General features: G+C 46.3%; 1 protein-coding gene across 9 annotated transcripts in view; it reads right to left on the reverse strand.

Moving 5' to 3' along the window:
• The window catches only part of MAPRE3 (microtubule associated protein RP/EB family member 3), a 1,726,857-nt gene that overhangs the window by 519,477 nt on the left and 1,180,014 nt on the right, over positions 1 to 27,366 (reverse strand). The window lies entirely within an intron of this gene.

Here is a 27,366-nt window from a genome sequence, read left to right on the forward strand (position 1 = left end):
TTTGGACAAGGTATACCTCCTGTAATGCATGATGGGTGCATATGATTTTAAAACAATATGTACCTCTGCAAATATGTATTTGGTTCAAATCTAGATTTGTGTGTAAGTTGACAGGAGGAGTGGACTTTCTGCAGGCTTTAAAATGACATCACTCTGACACAACTTAGCTCCCCCAATCAGGGGAGAAATGAAAGCTTGGCCAATGATAAGTGGAGAGGGGCTGGCTAGTGATGCTGCTCACACACACCCATTAAAAAAACACATAAAAGCAGACAGACAGGACAGATAGGGACCTTCAAATCCATTTGCAGCTGGAAGCTCTGCCGGGAAAATCCATACTTTACCTCCATCAATCTCCAGAGAAAGCTGTGCAGAAAGATCCAGACTTTAAATCCCTCAATCTTCAGAATCCAGAGAGAGAGCAGACCAAGATCACTGTGAAGTGCAGAGACCAGAGTCCCGTCTGAAACCTGACCAGATCCATGGCGAGGCCCATTTCACTCAAGAATATAGTGTGAGTACCTAGAAAACTGTGCAGAACCAATCTCCTAGTTAAAATAATATAATTCAATCTAGTTTAATCTAAGTAGAACTGTCTCCTAACTGTCACCTGTCATTTGCAAAGCTGTCACCTGTCATTTTCTAGTTGCAAGCTGCACTTGTCTTTTTGAACTTTAAAATATCAAATCTGAAAAACGACCTATATTTAATCGCTCATATCTCCGTGACCGTTTGTGCTAGAGACTTGCAGTAACTTTCATCTGGAAGCTGAGATCCTAGGCTTTCCTAGGACCCCAAAACGATATTGATAGCCCTTGTAGTTCTTCTGTAATAGCGCCCGGCGCATTCGCAAATTTTACCGCGATTTGCAAATTTCTTCACGTGTGAAAACAGAAGCTGCTTGCCTTTCATTTGCCAAAAATTCGTTTAACCTACCAGTTACTCCTAGATCCTTGCTAAAGTGAGCCTGGACTAATATTAACTAGATACCACTCACCCTGAACCTCTAGAGGGAATTAAAAGCATTTTAGTATATATTTTTTTCTTCATTGCCAGCCCATATCAAAGCATTTTGCCTGTGTTTTCAACTTCTGTAGTCTAAGTTGCTGGTTGAACTGAATTACATTTGAATTGCATTTCGGAGAATTGTGTGCCTTCCTTCCATTTCCCTGCATTGCATAAAAGGGGGGGGTGAATTGTCCAAGAAAGTGATTACATTGTTTTTGCTGAAATCCTATCAAGTTATTTTCTGTACTGCATTTCATTCCACATTGCATCTATTGGAAACCATAAAAGTATTGTTGCTATCTTATCCATTTCATGTCAACTCCTTAGTGATTATAAAGAAGTGTGCTAGTGCCAGATTCTCCGTTGTTAATCTTTATCATATCAGATTAAGTGTGATATTCAATTATTAATTTATTATAAAGCGTGATATATATATATATATATATATATATATTGTTTAAATTATCAATTAAACCTTTTAACTTGCAAAACAGAACTACTTCTTGGCTCAGTGGGGTCAGGGGGATTCCAAGGGAGGGGTGTTATATAGGGGTAGTCATCCAGAACGCATGAACTGGACATAAAGATATATCAATAAGGGTTTTCATTCAGTATTATAGACTAGGCGTTGACTTAGCTGTAGTGTTGAATTGAATCCTCTTACAAATTGGGGGCTCGTAGCCGGGATTCTGGGTTAAAATACCACTTGTGCAGCTTAATACAGTGTGCTAACTGACGGGATACATACATCCAGTCGGATCACCACGCTGCATTACGCTGTGAAGCATTCCTCAAAAGGGACACTCCAAGAAAAGTTCTGTTCTGCAAAAATAAAATACTAACTTCTGTAAGTCAGGACAGAGACCAATCTCTAGAATGACGACCTTGGTAGATATGAAAATAGCCAGAGAGCACTTCTTACATAAACTATTTGTGAGAGGTGAATGGGCTGAGCAGGGCCAGGAGGCCTGGTTCCAGGCCATCACGCGACAGGCCACTGAAACAGGGTCAGACTTATGGAGAGATCAGGGTCCATTACATGTGGCCCTGAGTGAACTATATATGGCTCCTAAGGCCAAAGATGAACACGACAAGATTGTTAGGATAGCGGCATATTTATATTTATATATGGGAGCCATACAGAATAAATGTGCTGAAGGCCATGATCTGGCAAAAAGGCAACAGATGGCGTTAGAGAAGGCCCAATCTGATCTGGACTCTTCTGAGCAAAGGCTGCACAGAAGCCAGGAGTCAGAAAATGAGACCAGACAGTACATCACTAAAATAAAGGAGGATATGGATGTGCTGCAAAAGGAAAAGTCAGAACAGGATACCAGATTTCGGGCCTTGCAGAAGGAACACCAAGAAGGTTTGGACTCCCTACTGCAAAGCCAGAAAAAGCTGGAGCAACAACTGGACTTCAACAGGGTATGTGCTGAGCAGGTAGTCACCCTGCAAGGCCACCTAGATAGGGAAAAGGCAGAAAGCAATAAACTGATTCTGAAAGACCTGGATACCCAGGCAGAGTTTGATGAAGAGCGCCGGAAAGCTGGTGCCCTTCAAAGGCAGAGGGACGACCTGGCAGCACAGATGCAGGCTCTCAGTCAGGAAAGAGACACTTTAGGCCAGGAAGTCTGCCACTTAAAAAAGGAAATTGAAGAAAATCACCTGGCCCAACAGGGGCTGGGTGACCTCCAAAAAGAAAACCAGAACTTGGTAGAGCACACCAGAAGGGTGGAAGATGCTCTGGCAAGAAAGGAGCAGGCCGGTAGGGATGGGACTCAGGAGGTAAACCTCCTGCAGCAAAGACTGGCCCAGTTCTCCAGGACCAACCAGGAAGCACAGAGGGAAAATGAGGCCCTCTGTCAACACAATGATAGGCTCCAACAACAGGTAGCGATGCAGGAGAGACTGATAGAGTCTAGTAAGGCCTTGACTGAGGAACTGACAGCAAAAATGCAGGCTCTTGCATTGCAACAGGGAGCAGGGGCGGATAGAGATGAGGTCCGCTGGGAAAGAGAGACTCCTGACCATAACCTCAGGAGCCCTAACACCAGGGGCCTTCATCTCTCCCAGTCCCTGGACTCTACCACCCCCATGTCCCCTGGCGCACATGAGCACAGGGCCACAGGGATGGCAGATTACTATCCAGCTAAAAGTATGGGGCTCATAGGCCAGTACCACTCAGGAATGGAGGGGTGGGCATCCGGGTATGGGCACCCAAGTACAGTACAGTTCAGTGGGGAACCCCAGGAGAGTAGGCCCAGTAAGGGCATCCTGAAAACCTCTGCCCAGTTAGGTCAGTGGAGGGGGTACCCATCAAATCCTGGCAGCAAGGAGGAATCTGAAAACTCCTCTGAACTGCGCAGGACACAGGAGACCAGGTCCCCACATTCTGCCAGCCATTCCCAGGCTCGCAGAATCCGGGAAAACCTGGAAGAGCAGACAGGAACCTCTGGGAGCAGTGCCTCTGAGTCAGAGGATGAATGGACAAGGGTTACCCGAACCAAAAAGGCCAATAAGGCAAAAAGGGCCTTGCTTAAGGACCCCTTAAAGCAGATTAAGGCGATCAGGAGCGTCATCACGCCTTACCATAAGAACACTAAGTATTCTGTTTGGGAGCACTTAGAGTTGTTTGAGCAAATGATGGAGACTTTCCATTTGAAGGACAGCCAAAGCTGTATTCAATATGTAAAGTGGACCTTCTCCCCGGAATACTCCAGTTTCTTTGCGGGGCTGGAGGACCAAAATCATTTAAGATGGTCCACCTATAAGGCGGCCATCTTGAAACATTTTTCCATTCATAGAAATCCTCAAGAGGCTCGCAAGGCAGCCTACAATTTAATATGTGGGGAGGATCAGGCCCCACAAGAATTTGTGCAGGAACTGAAACGTGCTTTTGCGCAGACCACCAGGAGGGTGCGCACAGACAGTAGAGAATTCATCAATACATTTTTTCATGCCTTGCCCAAATACATAATGACCCAGCTCGTGAGGGATTTTCACGAGAAAAGATCTTTAGACTGGGTCATTGAACAGGCTACCCGGATCTATGAGGTGCAGAAACCGGTAGATAGCAAAAGTAATGCCCAGAAAAACCCCAAAGCCAACAGCACCCCTGCTGCTGCCAAGGTGGCAGAGGTAAAGGTCACCCCCGTTTTGGATTTGGAGATGGGGGGGCCTAAAAACCTACCTGCACCTAATAATGCTAGGCCCAGAAGGTCCTCGGGCCAGTCACAGACAGGGAGCCAGGGAGGCAGCCCCACAAATGGGGTCCCTCGCTCTCCTGATTATGTAAGCCCCCGTTACAAGGGAAATCGACCCATCCTGGGTTATGTGTGGACTCCCCCAGCCCAATGGGGGGGATCCAACCGAGCACCGAACCCAGGGAACTTCCCTCCAAACTTTCCACAGGAGGGCAGAAATTTACCAAACCCTGGGCAGAACTTTTTCCCCAGATATCCACCCGACTTTCAGCCCCAAAACCATCCATCCTTCTTTCCCCAATTCCCTGAGCCCAGACCACTGAATCCGGGAGAGGGGAGGCCAAGGGTGGAGGGGTACCCAAATCTTCCCAACCCGGGGTATTACCAGAGGAGGGACAGCTACCCTTCCTGGGATCAGCCCAGGGGAGAAAACAGGGCCCCGTATCAGCCTGAGCGGGTTTCCCAGTTAGAGCGCCAGGTTCAAAACATGGCGCGGGATCTGGGTCACATACTGAGGGCTCAGCAGAACCCTCAGATCGGCATGCCGGCGCAGAACGCACCCAACTCTGGACCTGGTGCCCCAGAACAATGACGGGGGCAGCACCCCGATAACTCACCGGTTCCCAGGGAGGAGGCACAAGGGGAAGGGGGGTGTAAAGCCTTGGAGGAAGCTTCCTTCCTCACTTGTAAACAGCCCCTGGAAACCCAGGAACCGGAAACAAAATCTCTTGCCCCTGAAAGTCTGCCTCCTAAGGAGCAGAGGGGTGGTAGGAGAAACAAAAGACCCAAACAGACACAGTTTGAGGAGGAGGTACAGGTCTTCCAATTTGAGGGAGAGGGATCCTCAGAGGATCCTGGGAAAAGGATCTTCTCCTTCAGAGAGGGGGGAACTCCTCCCAAAGAAAAATGGGTCCCTAGGGATGCAAATCCAGACTGGGGAGATGTGGAGACTGAGCTACTGCCGCCCACCATCTCATCCCAGAACCAACAGCAAGAAACTCCCCTGGTTCAAACCCATCCTGGTGACTGCCTCCAAAAAGGGGGGGGCGGCCCAGAACCAGAGCCAGGGGAACCCACAATGGCTCTGATCTCCAGTTGCCAAATTTTTCTTTCAGATTCCCAAGGCTCTCCACAGAATTCTGCCCAAATCTCTTCTCTCGCCATGTCCAAAACCAGAAAGTTAGCCCACCAGTTGTCCAAAAATGTACATTATCTGTGCCCCCTTGAGGAGAAGGAGGGAAGATATTATGCCCCGGTACAAGTACAGGGGCAGGGTACAATTTTGGCACTGGTGGACACTGGATCTCAAGCTACCCTTCTGTCCAGAAGGGCCTTTGATGAACTGAATGCAGGAAGGGGAGAGAATTACCGAATTCCTCTCACCTCTCTTCCTGGGCAACTCCAGAACTTTGACGGGAAGGAAATTCCCGTCGAGGGGACGGCAGATTTGGACATTAAAATTGGGCGACACAAGTTGAAACACCCGGTCATAGTTGTGACTCCAGAGGGCACCCCTTGTTTACTAGGGAATGACCTCCTGAGAAGGTTGTCACCCCTAATAGATTGCGTAAACAAGGTCCTCTGGACCCAGACTAGCCGACCAATAAAATTAAAACAGAGTGTCAACCATGTTAGTTTAAACGGCACCTGCCACACATGGTTGAACAAAAATCTGACCAAGTAGAATTTCACTTCCAGAACAACCAGATTCCAGACGTGACAGTAATAGCAGTAGGACAACAGACTGGTGATGGAGGGTCCTCTCTATTTCTGAAAATCAACCTGCCTTCCAGTCTAAAGTGGTACTCCACGCTGGAAGGAAACACTCTGAGATTCTATACTAATCCACAATCAGAAACTCCCACTCCTATAGTCCAGAAAGATGTGAAATCAGCTCAGAGCCTGGCTGATATTCAGCAAATTGGAGAGCAGTTGTTCATCCCTGTTCAGTTAAATGATGGGAAGGACTCTGTTCTCGCTCGAGTGTGCGTGAACAATGGTAAGAGCTTCATCAGCGAAGCCATGTTCCGCCAACTCCCAAAACATCCAGCCATTCCCACATTCAAACTGATAGACAAATGGGAAATGGACCTGGAAGCACCTAATTCCAAACATCTCCTGCCAAGCAGGTGTATGCTCAAAATCTCCATTGGCAACAAGAGCATAGTCCACAATTGTTGGGTCGTGCGAGACGTCCCTGCCGCCTTTTACTTAGGCAGTGACATTCTCAATCGCTTTGCCATTAGTTTGGACCTAATAAACTTCAAAGCTTGGTCCCGATTAGCGGATAATCCCATGGGCTTTGATGATCCAGAAAAAGCATTTAGGTCAGCTCAATTGCTACCTTATGCAGTTGAAATTCAGGTTAAAGAGGAAGTCACCATCCCAGAAAGGACCAGACAATTCTCCCTGGAAGTGAAAGTTAAAAGAGGACAATATTTGCAAAACCCTGATGCTTACATACATCTAAATGCTTCTCTCCAACTGCAAGGGTTAGGGGTAAACCCAACTCCATTAGTCAACATAGAACATGACACCATTCTAATAGAGGTGGATAACAGCGACTTAAAGAGTATTACTCTAGCCGCAGGCACCATTATTGGAATGGCGGTTGATGACCGACATTTCTCCATTGATCTTGGAAATGAACTGTTAGGGCCAATCCCCAAGGACTGCGTTGACAGTGACAGTGATGACAATACAACACCAGACAGGATTTTTACCCGGCATGGGGGGAACTTCCTGGTGTACACTTCTTGCCCTTATGGTAAGGAAGATGTGACTTGTGACTTCAGGAGGGATGAGGTGATTTTCCAGGTCCATGAGGGCTGCCTTTCCCACCTGAAGCCTCTGGTCCAAATCAGCACTCTGACCAGGGACTTCTCCACCCAGCTGGAGGAGGCCGCAGAGATAGCCAAACCAGAAGTCTTTCCAGGCTTCAGGCAGATGGTGGAAGAGAGAGTCAACCTAGCTGATGCCTGTGTGACTCTGGAACAAAAGCAAAAGTTGAAACAAGTTTTCTTGGATTTCCAAGATCTCTTTGCGGTAGACTCACATGACTGTGGTCGCACCGACATCCACACAACAACAATCCCCACGGACCCTGGCATGACTCCTGTGTTTGTGAAGCAATATCGCTTGCCTCTCGCATCAATGGAGTCCCTTACTGAAATAATTAAGAACCTTGAGTCCCGGGGAATAATCCGTCCAGTCCACAGCACCTTCAATAATCCGGTGCTGGGAATATTAAAGCCAAACGGCCAGTGGAGACTCTGCGCCGACCTCAGGGAGCTCAACAAACGGGTCCATACTTCCCGATGGCCTCTGCCCTACATTGACCAAGGGCTGGCCCAGATCCAGGGGTCACAGGTATTCACTGCAATAGACCTGACCAATGGATACTGGACCGTGCCTGTCAGCAGGGAGGACCAATACAAACTGGATTTTACCTTTGGGGGCCAGCAGTACACATGGCCTCGGACTCCCTTCGGATACCTCAACTCCGGTAATGAGTTCAATATTTTCCTACATAAGGCCATGCCCGACCTGGGTGCGAGGGGTAACCTGGCTTATGTAGATGATGTCCTCATCAAAAGTTCATCTGTGGAGGAACACATAGCGGAGATCCGTTATGTTCTGACCCAGTTGAGGGCCGCCGGAGCAAAACTTTCCTTTCAGAAAGCACAGTGGTGTAGAACCCGTGTTAATTTCTTGGGGCATGAGATTACTCCTCAGGGTCTCTGTCCCCAGGAAAAGAAAGTGGAAGCACTTCAGAAACTGAAAGACCTCACAACTCTGCGAGAACTAAGGAGCCTCCTTGGACTGACTAATTACAGCAGAAAGTTCATTGAGGGCTACGCAGAGATTACCAGACCCCTGATTCATCTCCTGAAGGGGGGGTCAAGTGGGAATGGGGTCCAGAACAAGCCGAGGCAGTAAGACAACTCAAGAGAAGCCTCTCACAAGCGCCTTGCCTAGCTTACCCTGTCAGAAACAAGGAGTTCTTCCTGGAGACGGGGTTCTCTAATACGTGCTTGACGGCAGTATTATACCAAAAGCATGACAAGGTCAATAAAGTAATCTCCTATGCGAGCAAAACTTTATCCTCTGTGGAGGAAAAATTCAACGATTGTGAGAAGGCACTCCTGGCAACGGTGTGGGCATTGAAGAATTACCGCCCGTTTATCCAGGGGGAACACATCATAGTGGAGACTCCACACCAGCCTCTTGCAATATCTCCAAAGTGACAGAATCCGGGCCGGAAATGTGAGTAATTCCCGAATTACTTCCTGGATTCTGTCAATGCAAGGCTTTCCTGTGGAGGTCAGATATGGCCAAAACAAGAAGAGTCACCTCGCGCAAGGTCTGGCTGACTTGCATGATTGTGCCAGAGAAAACTGTCTCGAGGACGAAAGTCTAAAAATCAAGGACAACATGGAGGCATACCTTAATTCCCCACACAAAGTCTTTGAAGAAGACAAGTGTGAGGGAATGCCCACTGTCTATGTGGATGGATGCTCTTACCATGTTGACAACAACGGGGAGAAAGAACTGGTGGCTGGCGTAGGGAATGCATGGGTGAATGAGTCCCCAGAACCCTCCACTGGATACAAAATTGGTCCCCGAAGTAGTCAGGTGGCAGAATTGATGGCTGTGCATCAGGCCATCCTCACTGCTGTCCAGCATCAACTCCGCGAACTGGTCATAATCACAGATTCGGATTATGTACGGAACGGGTTCGTGGAGCACCTGGTTAATTGGAAAACCAGAGGCATGTTATGTGCTAACAACAAACCCTTGAAACATGGGAAGTTGATCCAAAACATTGACGATCTGGTCACCTCGAATGAGATGACCATCTATTGGAAAAAGATCAAGGGTCATTCCAAAGTAGAGGGACCAGACAAAACTGGAAATGACTTAGCTGATCAGCTGGCCAAAACCGGGGCCATCCAAGGGGATCTAATTGAGATCGAGTCCCTGTTGGGGGAAATCCAGGTCACTGCTATCACTAGGTCCCAGACAAATGCTCACAACGACCTTTCAATTGCACAATGGAGTAAGGAGACCCCTGATGCTGATTTGATTACCGCTCAGAAGGGGGATCCAATAATTGGTAAATTTTACCAGCACATTGAGGACCCTGAGAACTTTCCCCTGACGGATACCAATTACATTGGGAAAGAGGACCTAAGAGTGTTGATGAAATGTCCAAAAATGTTCCGAATCCAAGACGGTTTGCTGGTAAGGAAATCCAAAGCTGGCCACGACCAGTGGGTGGTTCCTACCTCATTCCGAAGCCTGATGTTAAGTCACGCCCATGATGCGGCTACTGCCGGTCATAGGGGGTTTCACACAACATTGGAAATCTTAAGAGAGGTTGCATACTGGCCACACATGGGGCAGGACCTCGACCAATACTTGAAGGGGTGTCTTGTGTGTGCACAATTTCAGCCATCATCCCTCACGCATCGTGCACCTCTCCAAAAGAGGGGGATGACACTGCCATGGTCAGATTTACAAATCGACTTTGTAGGTCCCGTGATTCGCTCCGCGAGGGGGAATAAGTACATGTTGACCGTCACATGCTTGTTTACCAAGTGGGTGGAATGTCTCCCAGCCCCAAATTGCAAGGCAGAAACCGCAGTTGCCCTGATGATTAACCACATCTTTTCCCGTTTCGGCCTACCTCAAAGGATTGAGTCAGACAGAGGTAGCCACTTCACCAGTGAAGTAATGACAAAGATGTGGGAGATACTGGGGGTCAAAAAGAAGAAAGAAAAAGGACAAAGAAAGAGACAAGATCAAAGAAAATTCTTCAGCCCAAGACAACCGGATACAAAATGATAAGAAATCACAAAGACTACCCCCAAAATACCCGAAAGGGCCGTTTCTGACACAGTCCGGCAGAGAAAAAGATAAACGGATCACATGTAGAAACACATCAACACAGATCCAGACGCAAGAAATAGAAAAAAACACCAATAAATGGGCATGGATTTCTACAGCACTAACAAAATATGTGAGGAAATAGCAATCAAATCGTCAATCTGACAATTTCGTTGGAGAGACGTTAAAGGAGCTACACGAGGGCAAAGAACCGGATCAAAACATCATTCTTGGCTCCTGGAACACAAGAGGCCACATTCACCTGACTCATTCAGGAGATGTCAACCTTGGCCTTTTTGACCTTATAACTTTGCAGGAGACCTGGTTATTATCTCAACCGAGCCTGGATGGTTTTGAAGTATCACTCTCGCCGGCACAAAAAGGAACACGAGGACGTCCTACCTCAGGCTTGTTGACAGCTGTAAAAACTGGCGGAGCGCTTAGAATAGTTCATAACCTGATATCATCTCTGACAATTCAGGCGACATTGCTGGAATGGAATAAAGAGGACCCCCGGCAAAAAAAAAAACCAAGGCAGGAGCTTATCCTGGTACTAAACATCTACTGGAATCCGTCAATAACAAAGACAAAAAACTTTCTAAATAAGGTGGAAAAAATCCTTACAGATACAACAGAGATGTATGATATGGACCACATCTTGATATGTGGCGATTTAAACGCCTCTTGCCCGGTATCGGAGAAAGAAAGACCAACGCACAACACGAGCAACACTCAATCAACAACGAGAGGTGCAGCATGGGTCAAACTGATGGACTCCAGGGATTTGTACAATTTAAACTCCCTTGATTCAGCCAAATCCAGAATTCCAACATGGGAAAGTGCGGGTAAAAGAAGTACAATTGACTACATCTTTGCCTCTAAAGAATTATATCTCCTAACCACAAGCTTCAAGGTAGTGAAGACTACGGCCAGTGACCATAATTTACTAACCGTAACATGGCCAGCAAAAAAAAAGGTGCCGGTGACAATGTCGAAAAATCTGGAACTAAATCAACAAGGAAACCGATTGAAAATTACAACAGAAGGCATAACTTCCATCACGGCAGCCTATAATGGACAAACGACCTTAAATACATTGAAAGCAAACTTGGATTACACGCCTCTCTTGATCCCTTATCTCCATCCACGACGTAAAAGAGTAGATGATAAAACTCATTTACATACTCACAATGAGGAATTGAGAGCAAAGAAATCAAATCTAAGAAAGGCGATTCGGCTTGCACGAACAAATCCAACACAAACAAATGTAGACCTGGCATCTAAAACTAAAAAATTGTATAAATCCTGGCTACAAGCGACACGATGGAAATTATACCAGATGGACGCAGAGAACATGTTGAGAGCAGTTTGTAAAAGGAATTCAAGAGATTTTTGGACAATCGTAAAACATAAAATCTCGCCCATGGACACAAGAATTACAAAGTGTCGCAGAAGAAAAATGGAGTGACCATTTCACTGACCTATACAATGACCCCACTCCAGGAGAAGTAACATCGATTATCCAAGAAGAGGTCCCCACTCCAGGAGAAGTAACATCGATTATCCAAGAAGAGGTCAACTGGATAGTATGCTCAGAGAAGGACATTTTGTCTAAGATTAAGAAACTGAACAACTCCTGGGCCCCCGGACCGGACGGCATCTCCAACGCCATTCTGAAGCAGGACCCTGAAAATTGGGCTCCATTAATAGCAGAAATCTTTAGGAGATCTAGGATTTCGAGAACTATTCCGGAGACATGGAAGACTGCAAACATCGTCCCAATTTACAAAAAGGGCCCAAGAGACGATCCGAGAAACTACAGGCCAATTGCACTTCTAGATGTACTCGGCAAACTTTACGGATAATTGTTGTTGGACGAACTTCAGATATGGCAAAAAGAGGCAAAAACAACTGACCCCTTTCAATCAGGATTCGAGAAGAACCTGGGAACGTCGGTAAATATTATGCTGACCAGCATACTAAAATCAAAGGTCTTCGAGGGGCAACCACCAATATTCATTGCTTCAATTGATCTGGTGCAAGCTTTTGATCGTGTGAACAGAAAAAAACTATGGAAAAAACTGGAGAAACAAAAATGTCCATCAGCCATTCTCGCTCAAGTAAAAGCGCTATATAGTGGAACATCGATCAAAATTCGACTCAATGAAGCAGGCTTGTTGTCGGAAAATATAAAAACAAACAGAGGGGTGAAACAAGGCTGCCCCCTGGCACCGGCACTATATAAGGCCTACATGGCGGACATTGCAGATCCCGAAAATGACACCAGATCATTTCCTCCTCAAATAGGCGACTCAAAAGTGACAAGATTGCTGTATGCAGATAACATCTTATTGCTATATCAAACAGCAATTGGTCTACAGAGACAAATAGACAGCCTCACAGCCTACCTGACTAAAAATGACTTGGAACTTAATACATCTAAAACAAAAATCCTGATCTTAGAAAAAACAGCGAGAACAAAAAAAAAAAAGAAATGGTTCGCAAACTCGGAGCCACTAGAAATAGTGAAAAGCTGTACCTACTTAGGGGTAAAACTATCGTCGAGCAAAATTGAAATATCTATGCAAGAGCATCTTATCTCCAAAACAAAAATGCTAGCAGCTCAGGCAATATCCTTGGACAGAAAATTTGGGAAATTTTCAATCCTCCCATTAATAAACTTCTATAGAGCAAAGGTAGGTCCAACTTTGACCTATGGAGCCGAGGCCATGCTATACCTGCCAAAGTCATTGTGGGCTAAATTAGAAGGTATATTTTGGCGGAGAGTACTACATCTTCCAAATTCCACTTCTGCGACAATCATTCGATGCGAATTGAGTCTCCAATCATTGGAATCTTTGGTAACAAGAAACAGTCTCCTATTCCTGGGTAAAATCATAAGGCAGCCGCGTCCTAAAATACTGGAGATAATATATCAAGAGATGAAGAGTGAAACAAACCCAATGCTATCAAGTTGGTACAGCAGACTATTGGAACAAGCGGAAAAAATTGGATGTTCTGAATGGGAAATAGAACGGATCCCGGGAAAAGTAAAGAAAAAACTGAAAATACAAGACTGGATTGAGACTTTAGATAAGACAGAAGAACTCACAATCACAACACATTACACTATGAACACCCAAAAAGTAGATGAAGTCAGAAATTACCTAAAAAAGTTCCCAGACAAACGACTGAGAACAACTTTCTTGAGAGCAAGGCTAAACATATTGAAAACCAATGAGATTCTCTTTCGAAGAAAACAGTCGATAACCAAAAACTGTAGATATTGTGAGCAGAGGGAAACCGAAACACTACGCCATCTTCTTCTTCACTGCGCAGGAACGGCAACCATGCGAACTATCCATCTCAAACCACTCAAAGATCGGTATCAAACGGCAAACGAAGAAACCTGGTGGAATATGCTAATGTGCGGCAATTCCGCATCTTTGACGGTGGCCACAGCGACCTTCTTGGAAAAATTGAAGCTGGACGAAAAAGAAATAACAACAGAGAGCTTTCAAACATCCCATTGAACAGAAAATTCCAGGACAGTCCCAAAGGAAAACAGGAAACAAGGATATAAAAATTTGGACAGAATTTGTAAAAATTGTAACACAATTATATACAAACAAAATAAAAAAAAAATAAAAAGTTACATATTGCTTACAGGCCAGCTTCTTCTGGAGCAGTGGAACGCTACAACCGGACAATTGTGAGCATCTTAAAAAAGTTTGTGGCAGATTCTGGGCCAAGTTGGGATAGCCGATTACCTCTGGTCCTAATGGCCATCAGATCTACCCCTTCATCTGCAACCAAAATGTCACCATTTGAGTTGATGACTGGACGCAAGATGGTGCTTCCTCAGCATTTGCTCTACAGGACCCAAGAGCAGACACTGATAAATGCCTCCACAACTCATGAGTATGTGGAGAATTTAAGGAAACACCTTCAACATGCTTTTGCTTATGCTCAGCGGTATCTTGAAAGATCGGCTGATAGCATGAAGACCCACTATGACCTGAAAACTTCCTGGAAGGAATATCAGGTGGGGGACCGGGTCTATCTATACAACTTCCAAAGAAACCAGGCAAAACAGCGGAAATTTTTGCCTACATGGAAGGGACCCTTTGAGATCATCGACAAGATCTCCCCTGTGGCCTACAAAATCCACATCCCCAAAGGTCCTTTGGCAGCGGGGGAAGACAAGTGGGTCCACATAAACCAGTTGAAATGTTGCCATCCCAGGCACACTCTGCAACAACTGGAGGAATCCTCTGGAATCCTAGCGGGTACTGTCTCAGACTAATTCAGTTCCAACCATAAAACATACCACATCTAGTCTCTAAAATATTGTGATTTGCATGAAACTGTCTCTTAGTTATACTGTTTTTTTTTTCAAAATAAGAATGTAATGTTTGTTATGATGAAATGCATATGCTGCCCCACTATCTCAACAGTGGTGGAAAAATGTCTATGAATAGGTATTGCCGCTCTTCCTTTGTCGTCCTAGGAGAAAGAAAACCTGGAGACGGGCCAAGGAGGATGATCCGGAGACTGGGAGGATGACGCAAGGGGGCCCGGGGTACCGCCCAATATTCCCATCAGGACCGGCGAGGAGAACCGATCGACCAGTACCGGATGGAGGAAGAGATGCTGAACTGGCCATCCACCGGAAGAAGATGAGAACTACATCCCAGATCTTGCGGTTCCCACCAGTGAAGGATCAGATGGCCACCGCAAGAAGGGGGGCTTGTGGGAAGTATTTACCCATGCATCCGAGCCCTACCTCAAAACTGTGCAGTACTGACATGGAAACATCATGATGGCCAGAGCTTCCCAGAAAATGCACAGGGAAATGCATGAAGAATAGGCTGCCACCCATTTTTGCCGATGTTATGGGCACAGAAGGACACTGCCTAAAACCACCATTGGACTACCCACCCAGTAGTCTGAAACCATTGGGAGTGGCAATGCTGATTGCCAAAAGCAAACCCATAACTGTTGGGAATTCATTTTCTTAAATCCCAAAAAGGGGTGCAGTACCAGTACTCACCACTATCAGAAAGCCGGCGTTTTAAAACAACACCAGATTTTACTTTTTTGTAGAAAACTGAATAAATGAACCCAAGGCAAGCCAAAGAAAGACTTACTGAGAGGTGGATCCAATGTAAAGTTATATCCTGAAGTGACTTGAAGGTTTATAACAAGACTGGCTGAGCTGTGGATTTCAGCAGTTTAAGTAAATGTGGACTGAAAGACACTAAAAAAATCTAAGTGTTTAAATTGACTGAGTGACCTACTTTGAGTGTCACATAGGTTGCAATTGTTTAAATGTCATAGTTTTAAACTTAGAATCAGCATTTTAGCTGCATATGTAAACATTGTCTTGATTTAAACTGGGTAACAAAAAGTGACATTTTATCTGAAACCTGGCTTAAGGAACTGAATTCTGCCTGGCAACTACCCCCCATCAGGAGTGAAACTTGAGTCACAGCTGTGTTCCCAGGCCTATCTGCCTTTTGCTGGCCACACTAAGGATATGCCATCTCTCTGATAATTGAATTAAGGGGAGCCCCACAGAATACAGGAGCTCTGAACAAAGCCCTGTCCTGACTCAGGCAAATGTTTTATTGGCGGGAGTCGTAAATGGAGCTTCCTCTTGGCAGAAGCTGGGAGGGGCAGGGTCTCTGAGCTTGGCAGAAACTGGAAAGACTGGTTTCTCTACCATGTGACATGAAAAGACACACCTCTATAGCCAGAATATGGTTTTAGAAAAAGATGAATAACTCATAGTACGGACTTGTGAAAATTATTTAAATGACACCATAATTCTTGTGATTTTTCTGCCCACATTTTACGAGGTTTTTAGAACCGGTGGCATGTTCAGGGGGGTTTTAGCGGAAAAGAGGATATTACTCAAAATGTGTGCATGTGAAAAATCTGACACTTCATCAACTAATGTCCATACTCCTTGCGCACATGTGTATAAATTTGGGTTAATGTCAGAAATTGCAAAATCAGTTAAAAAGTGCAAATATTGCCATTTCTGAATGCAAGCCCTCAGGAAGAGCAGATTTGGACAGGGTATACCTCCTGTAATGCATGATGGGTGCATATGATTTTAAAACAATATGTACCTCTGCAAATATGTATTTGGTTCAAATCTAGATTTGTGTGTAAGTTGACAGGAGGAGTGGACTTTCTGCAGGCTTTAAAATGACATCACTCTGACACAACTTAGCTCCCCCAATCAGGGGAGAAATGAAAGCTTGGCCAATGATAAGTGGAGAGGGGCTGGCTAGTGATGCTGCTCACACACACCCATTAAAAAAACACATAAAAGCAGACAGACAGGACAGATAGGGACCTTCAAATCCATTTGCAGCTGGAAGCTCTGCCGGGAAAATCCATACTTTACCTCCATCAATCTCCAGAGAAAGCTGTGCAGAAAGATCCAGACTTTAAATCCCTCAATCTTCAGAATCCAGAGAGAGAGCAGACCAAGATCACTGTGAAGTGCAGAGACCAGAGTCCCGTCTGAAACCTGACCAGATCCATGGCGAGGCCCATTTCACTCAAGAATATAGTGTGAGTACCTAGAAAACTGTGCAGAACCAATCTCCTAGTTAAAATAATATAATTCAATCTAGTTTAATCTAAGTAGAACTGTCTCCTAACTGTCACCTGTCATTTGCAAAGCTGTCACCTGTCATTTTCTAGTTGCAAGCTGCACTTGTCTTTTTGAACTTTAAAATTTCAAATCTGAAAAACGACCTATATTTAATCGCTCATATCTCCGTGACCGTTTGTGCTAGAGACTTGCAGTAACTTTCATCTGGAAGCTGAGATCCTAGGCTTTCCTAGGACCCCAAAACGATATTGATAGCCCTTGTAGTTCTTCTGTAATAGCGCCCGGCGCATTCGCAAATTTTACCGCGATTTGCAAATTTCTTCACGTGTGAAAACAGAAGCTGCTTGCCTTTCATTTGCCAAAAATTCGTTTAACCTACCAGTTACTCCTAGATCCTTGCTAAAGTGAGCCTGGACTAATATTAACTAGATACCACTCACCCTGAACCTCTAGAGGGAATTAAAAGCATTTTAGTATATATTTTTTTCTTCATTGCCAGCCCATATCAAAGCATTTTGCCTGTGTTTTCAACTTCTGTAGTCTAAGTTGCTGGTTGAACTGAATTACATTTGAATTGCATTTCCGAGAATTGTGTGCCTTCCTTCCATTTCCCTGCATTGCATAAAAGGGGGGGGGTGAATTGTCCAAGAAAGTGATTACATTGTTTTTGCTGAAATCCTATCAAGTTATTTTCTGTACTGCATTTCATTCCACATTGCATCTATTGGAAACCATAAAAGTATTGTTGCTATCTTATCCATTTCATGTCAACTCCTTAGTGATTATAAAGAAGTGTGCTAGTGCCAGATTCTCCGTTGTTAATCTTTATCATATCAGATTAAGTGTGATATTCAATTATTAATTTATTATAAAGCGTGATAATATATATATATATTGTTTAAATTATCAATTAAACCTTTTAACTTGCAAAACAGAACTACTTCTTGGCTCAGTGGGGTCAGGGGGATTCCAAGGGAGGGGTGTTATATAGGGGTAGTCATCCAGAACGCATGAACTGGACATAAAGATATATCAATAAGGGTTTTCATTCAGTATTATAGACTAGGCGTTGACTTAGCTGTAGTGTTGAATTGAATCCTCTTACAAATTGGGGGCTCGTAGCCGGGATTCTGGGTTAAAATACCACTTGTGCAGCTTAATACAGTGTGCTAACTGACGGGATACATACATCCAGTCGGATCACCACGCTGCATTACGCTGTGAAGCATTCCTCAAAAGGGACACTCCAAGAAAAGTTCTGTTCTGCAAAAATAAAATACTAACTTCTGTAAGTCAGGACAGAGACCAATCTCTAGAATGACGACCTTGGTAGATATGAAAATAGCCAGAGAGCACTTCTTACATAAACTATTTGTGAGAGGTGAATGGGCTGAGCAGGGCCAGGAGGCCTGGTTGCAGGCCATCACGCGACAGGCCACTGAAACAGGGTCAGACTTATGGAGAGATCAGGGTCCATTACATGTGGCCCTGAGTGAACTATATATGGCTCCTAAGGCCAAAGATGAACACGACAAGATTGTTAGGATAGCGGCATATTTATATTTATATATGGGAGCCATACAGAATAAATGTGCTGAAGGCCATGATCTGGCAAAAAGGCAACAGATGGCGTTAGAGAAGGCCCAATCTGATCTGGACTCTTCTGAGCAAAGGCTGCACAGAAGCCAGGAGTCAGAAAATGAGACCAGACAGTACATCACTAAAATAAAGGAGGATATGGATGTGCTGCAAAAGGAAAAGTCAGAACAGGATACCAGATTTTGGGCCTTGCAGAAGGAACACCAAGAAGGTTTGGACTCCCTACTGCAAAGCCAGAAAAAGCTGGAGCAACAACTGGACTTCAACAGGGTATGTGCTGAGCAGGTAGTCACCCTGCAAGGCCACCTAGATAGGGAAAAGGCAGAAAGCAATAAACTGATTCTGAAAGACCTGGATACCCAGGCAGAGTTTGATGAAGAGCGCCGGAAAGCTGGTGCCCTTCAAAGGCAGAGGGACGACCTGGCAGCACAGATGCAGGCTCTCAGTCAGGAAAGAGACACTTTAGGCCAGGAAGTCTGCCACTTAAAAAAGGAAATTGAAGAAAATCACCTGGCCCAACAGGGGCTGGGTGACCTCCAAAAAGAAAACCAGAACTTGGTAGAGCACACCAGAAGGGTGGAAGATGCTCTGGCAAGAAAGGAGCAGGCCGGTAGGGATGGGACTCAGGAGGTAAACCTCCTGCAGCAAAGACTGGCCCAGTTCTCCAGGACCAACCAGGAAGCACAGAGGGAAAATGAGGCCCTCTGTCAACACAATGATAGGCTCCAACAACAGGTAGCGATGCAGGAGAGACTGATAGAGTCTAGTAAGGCCTTGACTGAGGAACTGACAGCACAAATGCAGGCTCTTGCATTGCAACAGGGAGCAGGGGCGGATAGAGATGAGGTCCGCTGGGAAAGAGAGACTCCTGACCATAACCTCAGGAGCCCTAACACCAGGGGCCTTCATCTCTCCCAGTCCCTGGACTCTACCACCCCCATGTCCCCTGGCGCACATGAGCACAGGGCCACAGGGATGGCAGATTACTATCCAGCTAAAAGTATGGGGCTCATAGGCCAGTACCACTCAGGAATGGAGGGGTGGGCATCCGGGTATGGGCACCCAAGTACAGTACAGTTCAGTGGGGAACCCCAGGAGAGTAGGCCCATTAAGGGCATCCTGAAAACCTCTGCCCAGTTAGGTCAGTGGAGGGGGTACCCATCAAATCCTGGCAGCAAGGAGGAATCTGAAAACTCCTCTGAACTGCGCAGGACACAGGAGACCAGGTCCCCACATTCTGCCAGCCATTCCCAGGCTTGCAGAATCCGGGAAAACCTGGAAGAGCAGACAGGAACCTCTGGGAGCAGTGCCTCTGAGTCAGAGGATGAATGGACAAGGGTTACCCGAACCAAAAAGGCCAATAAGGCAAAAAGGGCCTTGCTTAAGGACCCCTTAAAGCAGATTAAGGCGATCAGGAGCGTCATCACGCCTTACCATAAGAACACTAAGTATTCTGTTTGGGAGCACTTAGAGTTGTTTGAGCAAATGATGGAGACTTTCCATTTGAAGGACAGCCAAAGCTGTATTCAATATGTAAAGTGGACCTTCTCCCCGGAATACTCCAGTTTCTTTGCGGGGCTGGAGGACCAAAATCATTTAAGATGGTCCACCTATAAGGCGGCCATCTTGAAACATTTTTCCATTCATAGAAATCCTCAAGAGGCTCGCAAGGCAGCCTACAATTTAATATGTGGGGAGGATCAGGCCCCACAAGAATTTGTGCAGGAACTGAAACGTGCTTTTGCGCAGACCACCAGGAGGGTGCGCACAGACAGTAGAGAATTCATCAATACATTTTTTCATGCCTTGCCCAAATACATAATGACCCAGCTCGTGAGGGATTTTCACGAGAAAAGATCTTTAGACTGGGTCATTGAACAGGCTACCCGGATCTATGAGGTGCAGAAACCGGTAGATAGCAAAAGTAATGCCCAGAAAAACCCCAAAGCCAACAGCACCCCTGCTGCTGCCAAGGTGGCAGAGGTAAAGGTCACCCCCGTTTTGGATTTGGAGATGGGGGGGCCTAAAAACCTACCTGCACCTAATAATGCTAGGCCCAGAAGGTCCTCGGGCCAGTCACAGACAGGGAGCCAGGGAGGCAGCCCCACAAATGGGGTCCCTCGCTCTCCTGATTATGTAAGCCCCCGTTACAAGGGAAATCGACCCATCCTGGGTTATGTGTGGACTCCCCCAGCCCAATGGGGGGGATCCAACCGAGCACCGAACCCAGGGAACTTCCCTCCAAACTTTCCACAGGAGGGCAGAAATTTACCAAACCCTGGGCAGAACTTTTTCCCCAGATATCCACCCGACTTTCAGCCCCAAAACCATCCATCCTTCTTTCCCCAATTCCCTGAGCCCAGACCACTGAATCCGGGAGAGGGGAGGCCAAGGGTGGAGGGGTACCCAAATCTTCCCAACCCGGGGTATTACCAGAGGAGGGACAGCTACCCTTCCTGGGATCAGCCCAGGGGAGAAAACAGGGCCCCGTATCAGCCTGAGCGGGTTTCCCAGTTAGAGCGCCAGGTTCAAAACATGGCGCGGGATCTGGGTCACATACTGAGGGCTCAGCAGAACCCTCAGATCGGCATGCCGGCGCAGAACGCACCCAACTCTGGACCTGGTGCCCCAGAACAATGACGGGGGCAGCACCCCGATAACTCACCTGTTCCCAGGGAGGAGGCACAAGGGGAAGGGGGGTGTAAAGCCTTGGAGGAAGCTTCCTTCCTCACTTGTAAACAGCCCCTGGAAACCCAGGAACCGGAAACAAAATCTCTTGCCCCTGAAAGTCTGCCTCCTAAGGAGCAGAGGGGTGGTAGGAGAAACAAAAGACCCAAACAGACACAGTTTGAGGAGGAGGTACAGGTCTTCCAATTTGAGGGAGAGGGATCCTCAGAGGATCCTGGGAAAAGGATCTTCTCCTTCAGAGAGGGGGGAACTCCTCCCAAAGAAAAATGGGTCCCTAGGGATGCAAATCCAGACTGGGGAGATGTGGAGACTGAGCTACTGCCGCCCACCATCTCATCCCAGAACCAACAGCAAGAAACTCCCCTGGTTCAAACCCATCCTGGTGACTGCCTCCAAAAAGGGGGGGGCGGCCCAGAACCAGAGCCAGGGGAACCCACAATGGCTCTGATCTCCAGTTGCCAAATTTTTCTTTCAGATTCCCAAGGCTCTCCACAGAATTCTGCCCAAATCTCTTCTCTCGCCATGTCCAAAACCAGAAAGTTAGCCCACCAGTTGTCCAAAAATGTACATTATCTGTGCCCCCTTGAGGAGAAGGAGGGAAGATATTATGCCCCGGTACAAGTACAGGGGCAGGGTACAATTTTGGCACTGGTGGACACTGGATCTCAAGCTACCCTTCTGTCCAGAAGGGCCTTTGATGAACTGAATGCAGGAAGGGGAGAGAATTACCGAATTCCTCTCACCTCTCTTCCTGGGCAACTCCAGAACTTTGACGGGAAGGAAATTCCCGTCGAGGGGACGGCAGATTTGGACATTAAAATTGGGCGACACAAGTTGAAACACCCGGTCATAGTTGTGACTCCAGAGGGCACCCCTTGTTTACTAGGGAATGACCTCCTGAGAAGGTTGTCACCCCTAATAGATTGCGTAAACAAGGTCCTCTGGACCCAGACTAGCCGACCAATAAAATTAAAACAGAGTGTCAACCATGTTAGTTTAAACGGCACCTGCCACATGGTTGAACAAAAATCTGACCAAGTAGAATTTCACTTCCAGAACAACCAGATTCCAGACGTGACAGTAATAGCAGTAGGACAACAGACTGGTGATGGAGGGTCCTCTCTATTTCTGAAAATCAACCTGCCTTCCAGTCTAAAGTGGTACTCCACGCTGGAAGGAAACACTCTGAGATTCTATACTAATCCACAATCAGAAACTCCCACTCCTATAGTCCAGAAAGATGTGAAATCAGCTCAGAGCCTGGCTGATATTCAGCAAATTGGAGAGCAGTTGTTCATCCCTGTTCAGTTAAATGATGGGAAGGACTCTGTTCTCGCTCGAGTGTGCGTGAACAATGGTAAGAGCTTCATCAGCGAAGCCATGTTCCGCCAACTCCCAAAACATCCAGCCATTCCCACATTCAAACTGATAGACAAATGGGAAATGGACCTGGAAGCACCTAATTCCAAACATCTCCTGCCAAGCAGGTGTATGCTCAAAATCTCCATTGGCAACAAGAGCATAGTCCACAATTGTTGGGTCGTGCGAGACGTCCCTGCCGCCTTTTACTTAGGCAGTGACATTCTCAATCGCTTTGCCATTAGTTTGGACCTAATAAACTTCAAAGCTTGGTCCCGATTAGCGGATAATCCCATGGGCTTTGATGATCCAGAAAAAGCATTTAGGTCAGCTCAATTGCTACCTTATGCAGTTGAAATTCAGGTTAAAGAGGAAGTCACCATCCCAGAAAGGACCAGACAATTCTCCCTGGAAGTGAAAGTTAAAAGAGGACAATATTTGCAAAACCCTGATGCTTACATACATCTAAATGCTTCTCTCCAACTGCAAGGGTTAGGGGTAAACCCAACTCCATTAGTCAACATAGAACATGACACCATTCTAATAGAGGTGGATAACAGCGACTTAAAGAGTATTACTCTAGCCGCAGGCACCATTATTGGAATGGCGGTTGATGACCGACATTTCTCCATTGATCTTGGAAATGAACTGTTAGGGCCAATCCCCAAGGACTGCGTTGACAGTGACAGTGATGACAATACAACACCAGACAGGATTTTTACCCGGCATGGGGGGAACTTCCTGGTGTACACTTCTTGCCCTTATGGTAAGGAAGATGTGACTTGTGACTTCAGGAGGGATGAGGTGATTTTCCAGGTCCATGAGGGCTGCCTTTCCCACCTGAAGCCTCTGGTCCAAATCAGCACTCTGACCAGGGACTTCTCCACCCAGCTGGAGGAGGCCGCAGAGATAGCCAAACCAGAAGTCTTTCCAGGCTTCAGGCAGATGGTGGAAGAGAGAGTCAACCTAGCTGATGCCTGTGTGACTCTGGAACAAAAGCAAAAGTTGAAACAAGTTTTCTTGGATTTCCAAGATCTCTTTGCGGTAGACTCATATGACTGTGGTCGCACCGACATCCACACAACAACAATCCCCACGGACCCTGGCATGACTCCTGTGTTTGTGAAGCAATATCGCTTGCCTCTCGCATCAATGGAGTCCCTTACTGAAATAATTAAGAACCTTGAGTCCCGGGGAATAATCCGTCCAGTCCACAGCACCTTCAATAATCCGGTGCTGGGAATATTAAAGCCAAACGGCCAGTGGAGACTCTGCGCCGACCTCAGGGAGCTCAACAAACGGGTCCATACTTCCCGATGGCCTCTGCCCTACATTGACCAAGGGCTGGCCCAGATCCAGGGGTCACAGGTATTCACTGCAATAGACCTGACCAATGGATACTGGACCGTGCCTGTCAGCAGGGAGGACCAATACAAACTGGCTTTTACCTTTGGGGGCCAGCAGTACACATGGCCCCGGACTCCCTTCGGATACCTCAACTCCGGTAATGAGTTCAATATTTTCCTACATAAGGCCATGCCCGACCTGGGTGCGAGGGGTAACCTGGCTTATGTAGATGATGTCCTCATCAAAAGTTCATCTGTGGAGGAACACATAGCGGAGATCCGTTATGTTCTGACCCAGTTGAGGGCCGCCGGAGCAAAACTTTCCTTTCAGAAAGCACAGTGGTGTAGAACCCGTGTTAATTTCTTGGGGCATGAGATTACTCCTCAGGGTCTCTGTCCCCAGGAAAAGAAAGTGGAAGCACTTCAGAAACTGAAAGACCTCACAACTCTGCGAGAACTAAGGAGCCTCCTTGGACTGACTAATTACAGCAGAAAGTTCATTGAGGGCTACGCAGAGATTACCAGACCCCTGATTCATCTCCTGAAGGGGGGGTCAAGTGGGAATGGGGTCCAGAACAAGCCGAGGCAGTAAGACAACTCAAGAGAAGCCTCTCACAAGCGCCTTGCCTAGCTTACCCTGTCAGAAACAAGGAGTTCTTCCTGGAGACGGGGTTCTCTAATACGTGCTTGACGGCAGTATTATACCAAAAGCATGACAAGGTCAATAAAGTAATCTCCTATGCGAGCAAAACTTTATCCTCTGTGGAGGAAAAATTCAACGATTGTGAGAAGGCACTCCTGGCAACGGTGTGGGCATTGAAGAATTACCGCCCGTTTATCCAGGGGGAACACATCATAGTGGAGACTCCACACCAGCCTCTTGCAATATCTCCAAAGTGACAGAATCCGGGCCGGAAATGTGAGTAATTCCCGAATTACTTCCTGGATTCTGTCAATGCAAGGCTTTCCTGTGGAGGTCAGATATGGCCAAAACAAGAAGAGTCACCTCGCGCAAGGTCTGGCTGACTTGCATGATTGTGCCAGAGAAAAATGTCTCGAGGACGAAAGTCTAAAAATCAAGGACAACATGGAGGCATACCTTAATTCCCCACACAAAGTCTTTGAAGAAGACAAGTGTGAGGGAATGCCCACTGTCTATGTGGATGGATGCTCTTACCATGTTGACAACAACGGGGAGAAAGAACTGGTGGCTGGCGTAGGGAATGCATGGGTGAATGAGTCCCCAGAACCCTCCACTGGATACAAAATTGGTCCCTGAAGTAGTCAGGTGGCAGAATTGATGGCTGTGCATCAGGCCATCCTCACTGCTGTCCAGCATCAACTCCGCGAACTGGTCATAATCACAGATTCGGATTATGTACGGAACGGGTTCGTGGAGCACCTGGTTAATTGGAAAACCAGAGGCATGTTATGTGCTAACAACAAACCCTTGAAACATGGGAAGTTGATCCAAAACATTGACGATCTGGTCACCTCGAATGAGATGACCATCTATTGGAAAAAGATCAAGGGTCATTCCAAAGTAGAGGGACCAGACAAAACTGGAAATGACTTAGCTGATCAGCTGGCCAAAACCGGGGCCATCCAAGGGGATCTAATTGAGATCGAGTCCCTGTTGGGGGAAATCCAGGTCACTGCTATCACTAGGTCCCAGACAAATGCTCACAACGACCTTTCAATTGCACAATGGAGTAAGGAGACCCCTGATGCTGATTTGATTACCGCTCAGAAGGGGGATCCAATAATTGGTAAATTTTACCAGCACATTGAGGACCCTGAGAACTTTCCCCTGACGGATACCGATTACATTGGGAAAGAGGACCTAAGAGTGTTGATGAAATGTCCAAAAATGTTCCGAATCCAAGACGGTTTGCTGGTAAGGAAATCCAAAGCTGGCCACGACCAGTGGGTGGTTCCTACCTCATTCCGAAGCCTGATGTTAAGTCACGCCCATGATGCGGCTACTGCCGGTCATAGGGGGTTTCACACAACATTGGAAATCTTAAGAGAGGTTGCATACTGGCCACACATGGGGCAGGACCTCGACCAATACTTGAAGGGGTGTCTTGTGTGTGCACAATTTCAGCCATCATCCCTCACGCATCGTGCACCTCTCCAAAAGAGGGGGATGACACTGCCATGGTCAGATTTACAAATCGACTTTGTAGGCCCCGTGATTCGCTCCGCGCGGGGGAATAAGTACATGTTGACCGTCACATGCTTGTTTACCAAGTGGGTGGAATGTCTCCCAGCCCCAAATTGCAAGGCAGAAACCGCAGTTGCCCTGATGATTAACCACATCTTTTCCCGTTTCGGCCTACCTCAAAGGATTGAGTCAGACAGAGGTAGCCACTTCACCAGTGAAGTAATGACAAAGATGTGGGAGATACTGGGGGTCAAAAGGAAGAAAGAAAAAGGACAAAGAAAGAGACAAGATCAAAGAAAATTCTTCAGCCCAAGACAACCGGATACAAAATGATAAGAAATCACAAAGACTACCCCCAAAATACCCGAAAGGGCCGTTTCTGACACAGTCCGGCAGAGAAAAAGATAAACGGATCACATGTAGAAACACATCAACACAGATCCAGACGCAAGAAATAGAAAAAAACACCAATAAATGGGCATGGATTTCTACAGCACTAACAAAATATGTGAGGAAATAGCAATCAAATCGTCAATCTGACAATTTCGTTGGAGAGACGTTAAAGGAGCTACACGAGGGCAAAGAACCGGATCAAAACATCATTCTTGGCTCCTGGAACACAAGAGGCCACATTCACCTGACTCATTCAGGAGATGTCAACCTTGGCCTTTTTGACCTTATAACTTTGCAGGAGACCTGGTTATTATCTCAACCGAGCCTGGATGGTTTTGAAGTATCACTCTCGCCGGCACAAAAAGGAACACGAGGACGTCCTACCTCAGGCTTGTTGACAGCTGTAAAAACTGGCGGAGCGCTTAGAATAGTTCATAACCTGATATCATCTCTGACAATTCAGGCGACATTGCTGGAATGGAATAAAGAGGACCCCCGGCAAAAAAAAAAACCAAGGCAGGAGCTTATCCTGGTACTAAACATCTACTGGAATCCGTCAATAACAAAGACAAAAAACTTTCTAAATAAGGTGGAAAAAATCCTTACAGATACAACAGAGATGTATGATATGGACCACATCTTGATATGTGGCGATTTAAACGCCTCTTGCCCGGTATCGGAGAAAGAAAGACCAACGCACAACACGAGCAACACTCAATCAACAACGAGAGGTGCAGCATGGGTCAAACTGATGGACTCCAGGGATTTGTACAATTTAAACTCCCTTGATTCAGCCAAATCCAGAATTCCAACATGGGAAAGTGCGGGTAAAAGAAGTACAATTGACTACATCTTTGCCTCTAAAGAATTATATCTCCTAACCACAAGCTTCAAGGTAGTGAAGACTACGGCCAGTGACCATAATTTACTAACCGTAACATGGCCAGCAAAAAAAAAGGTGCCGGTGACAATGTCGAAAAATCTGGAACTAAATCAACAAGGAAACCGATTGAAAATTACAACAGAAGGCATAACTTCCATCACGGCAGCCTATAATGGACAAACGACCTTAAATACATT

Source organism: Ambystoma mexicanum, chromosome 4p, assembly GCF_040938575.1.
Source record: "Ambystoma mexicanum isolate Mex_15411 chromosome 4p, UKY_AmexF1_1, whole genome shotgun sequence".
Classification (NCBI taxonomy): Eukaryota; Metazoa; Chordata; class Amphibia; order Caudata; family Ambystomatidae; genus Ambystoma; species Ambystoma mexicanum.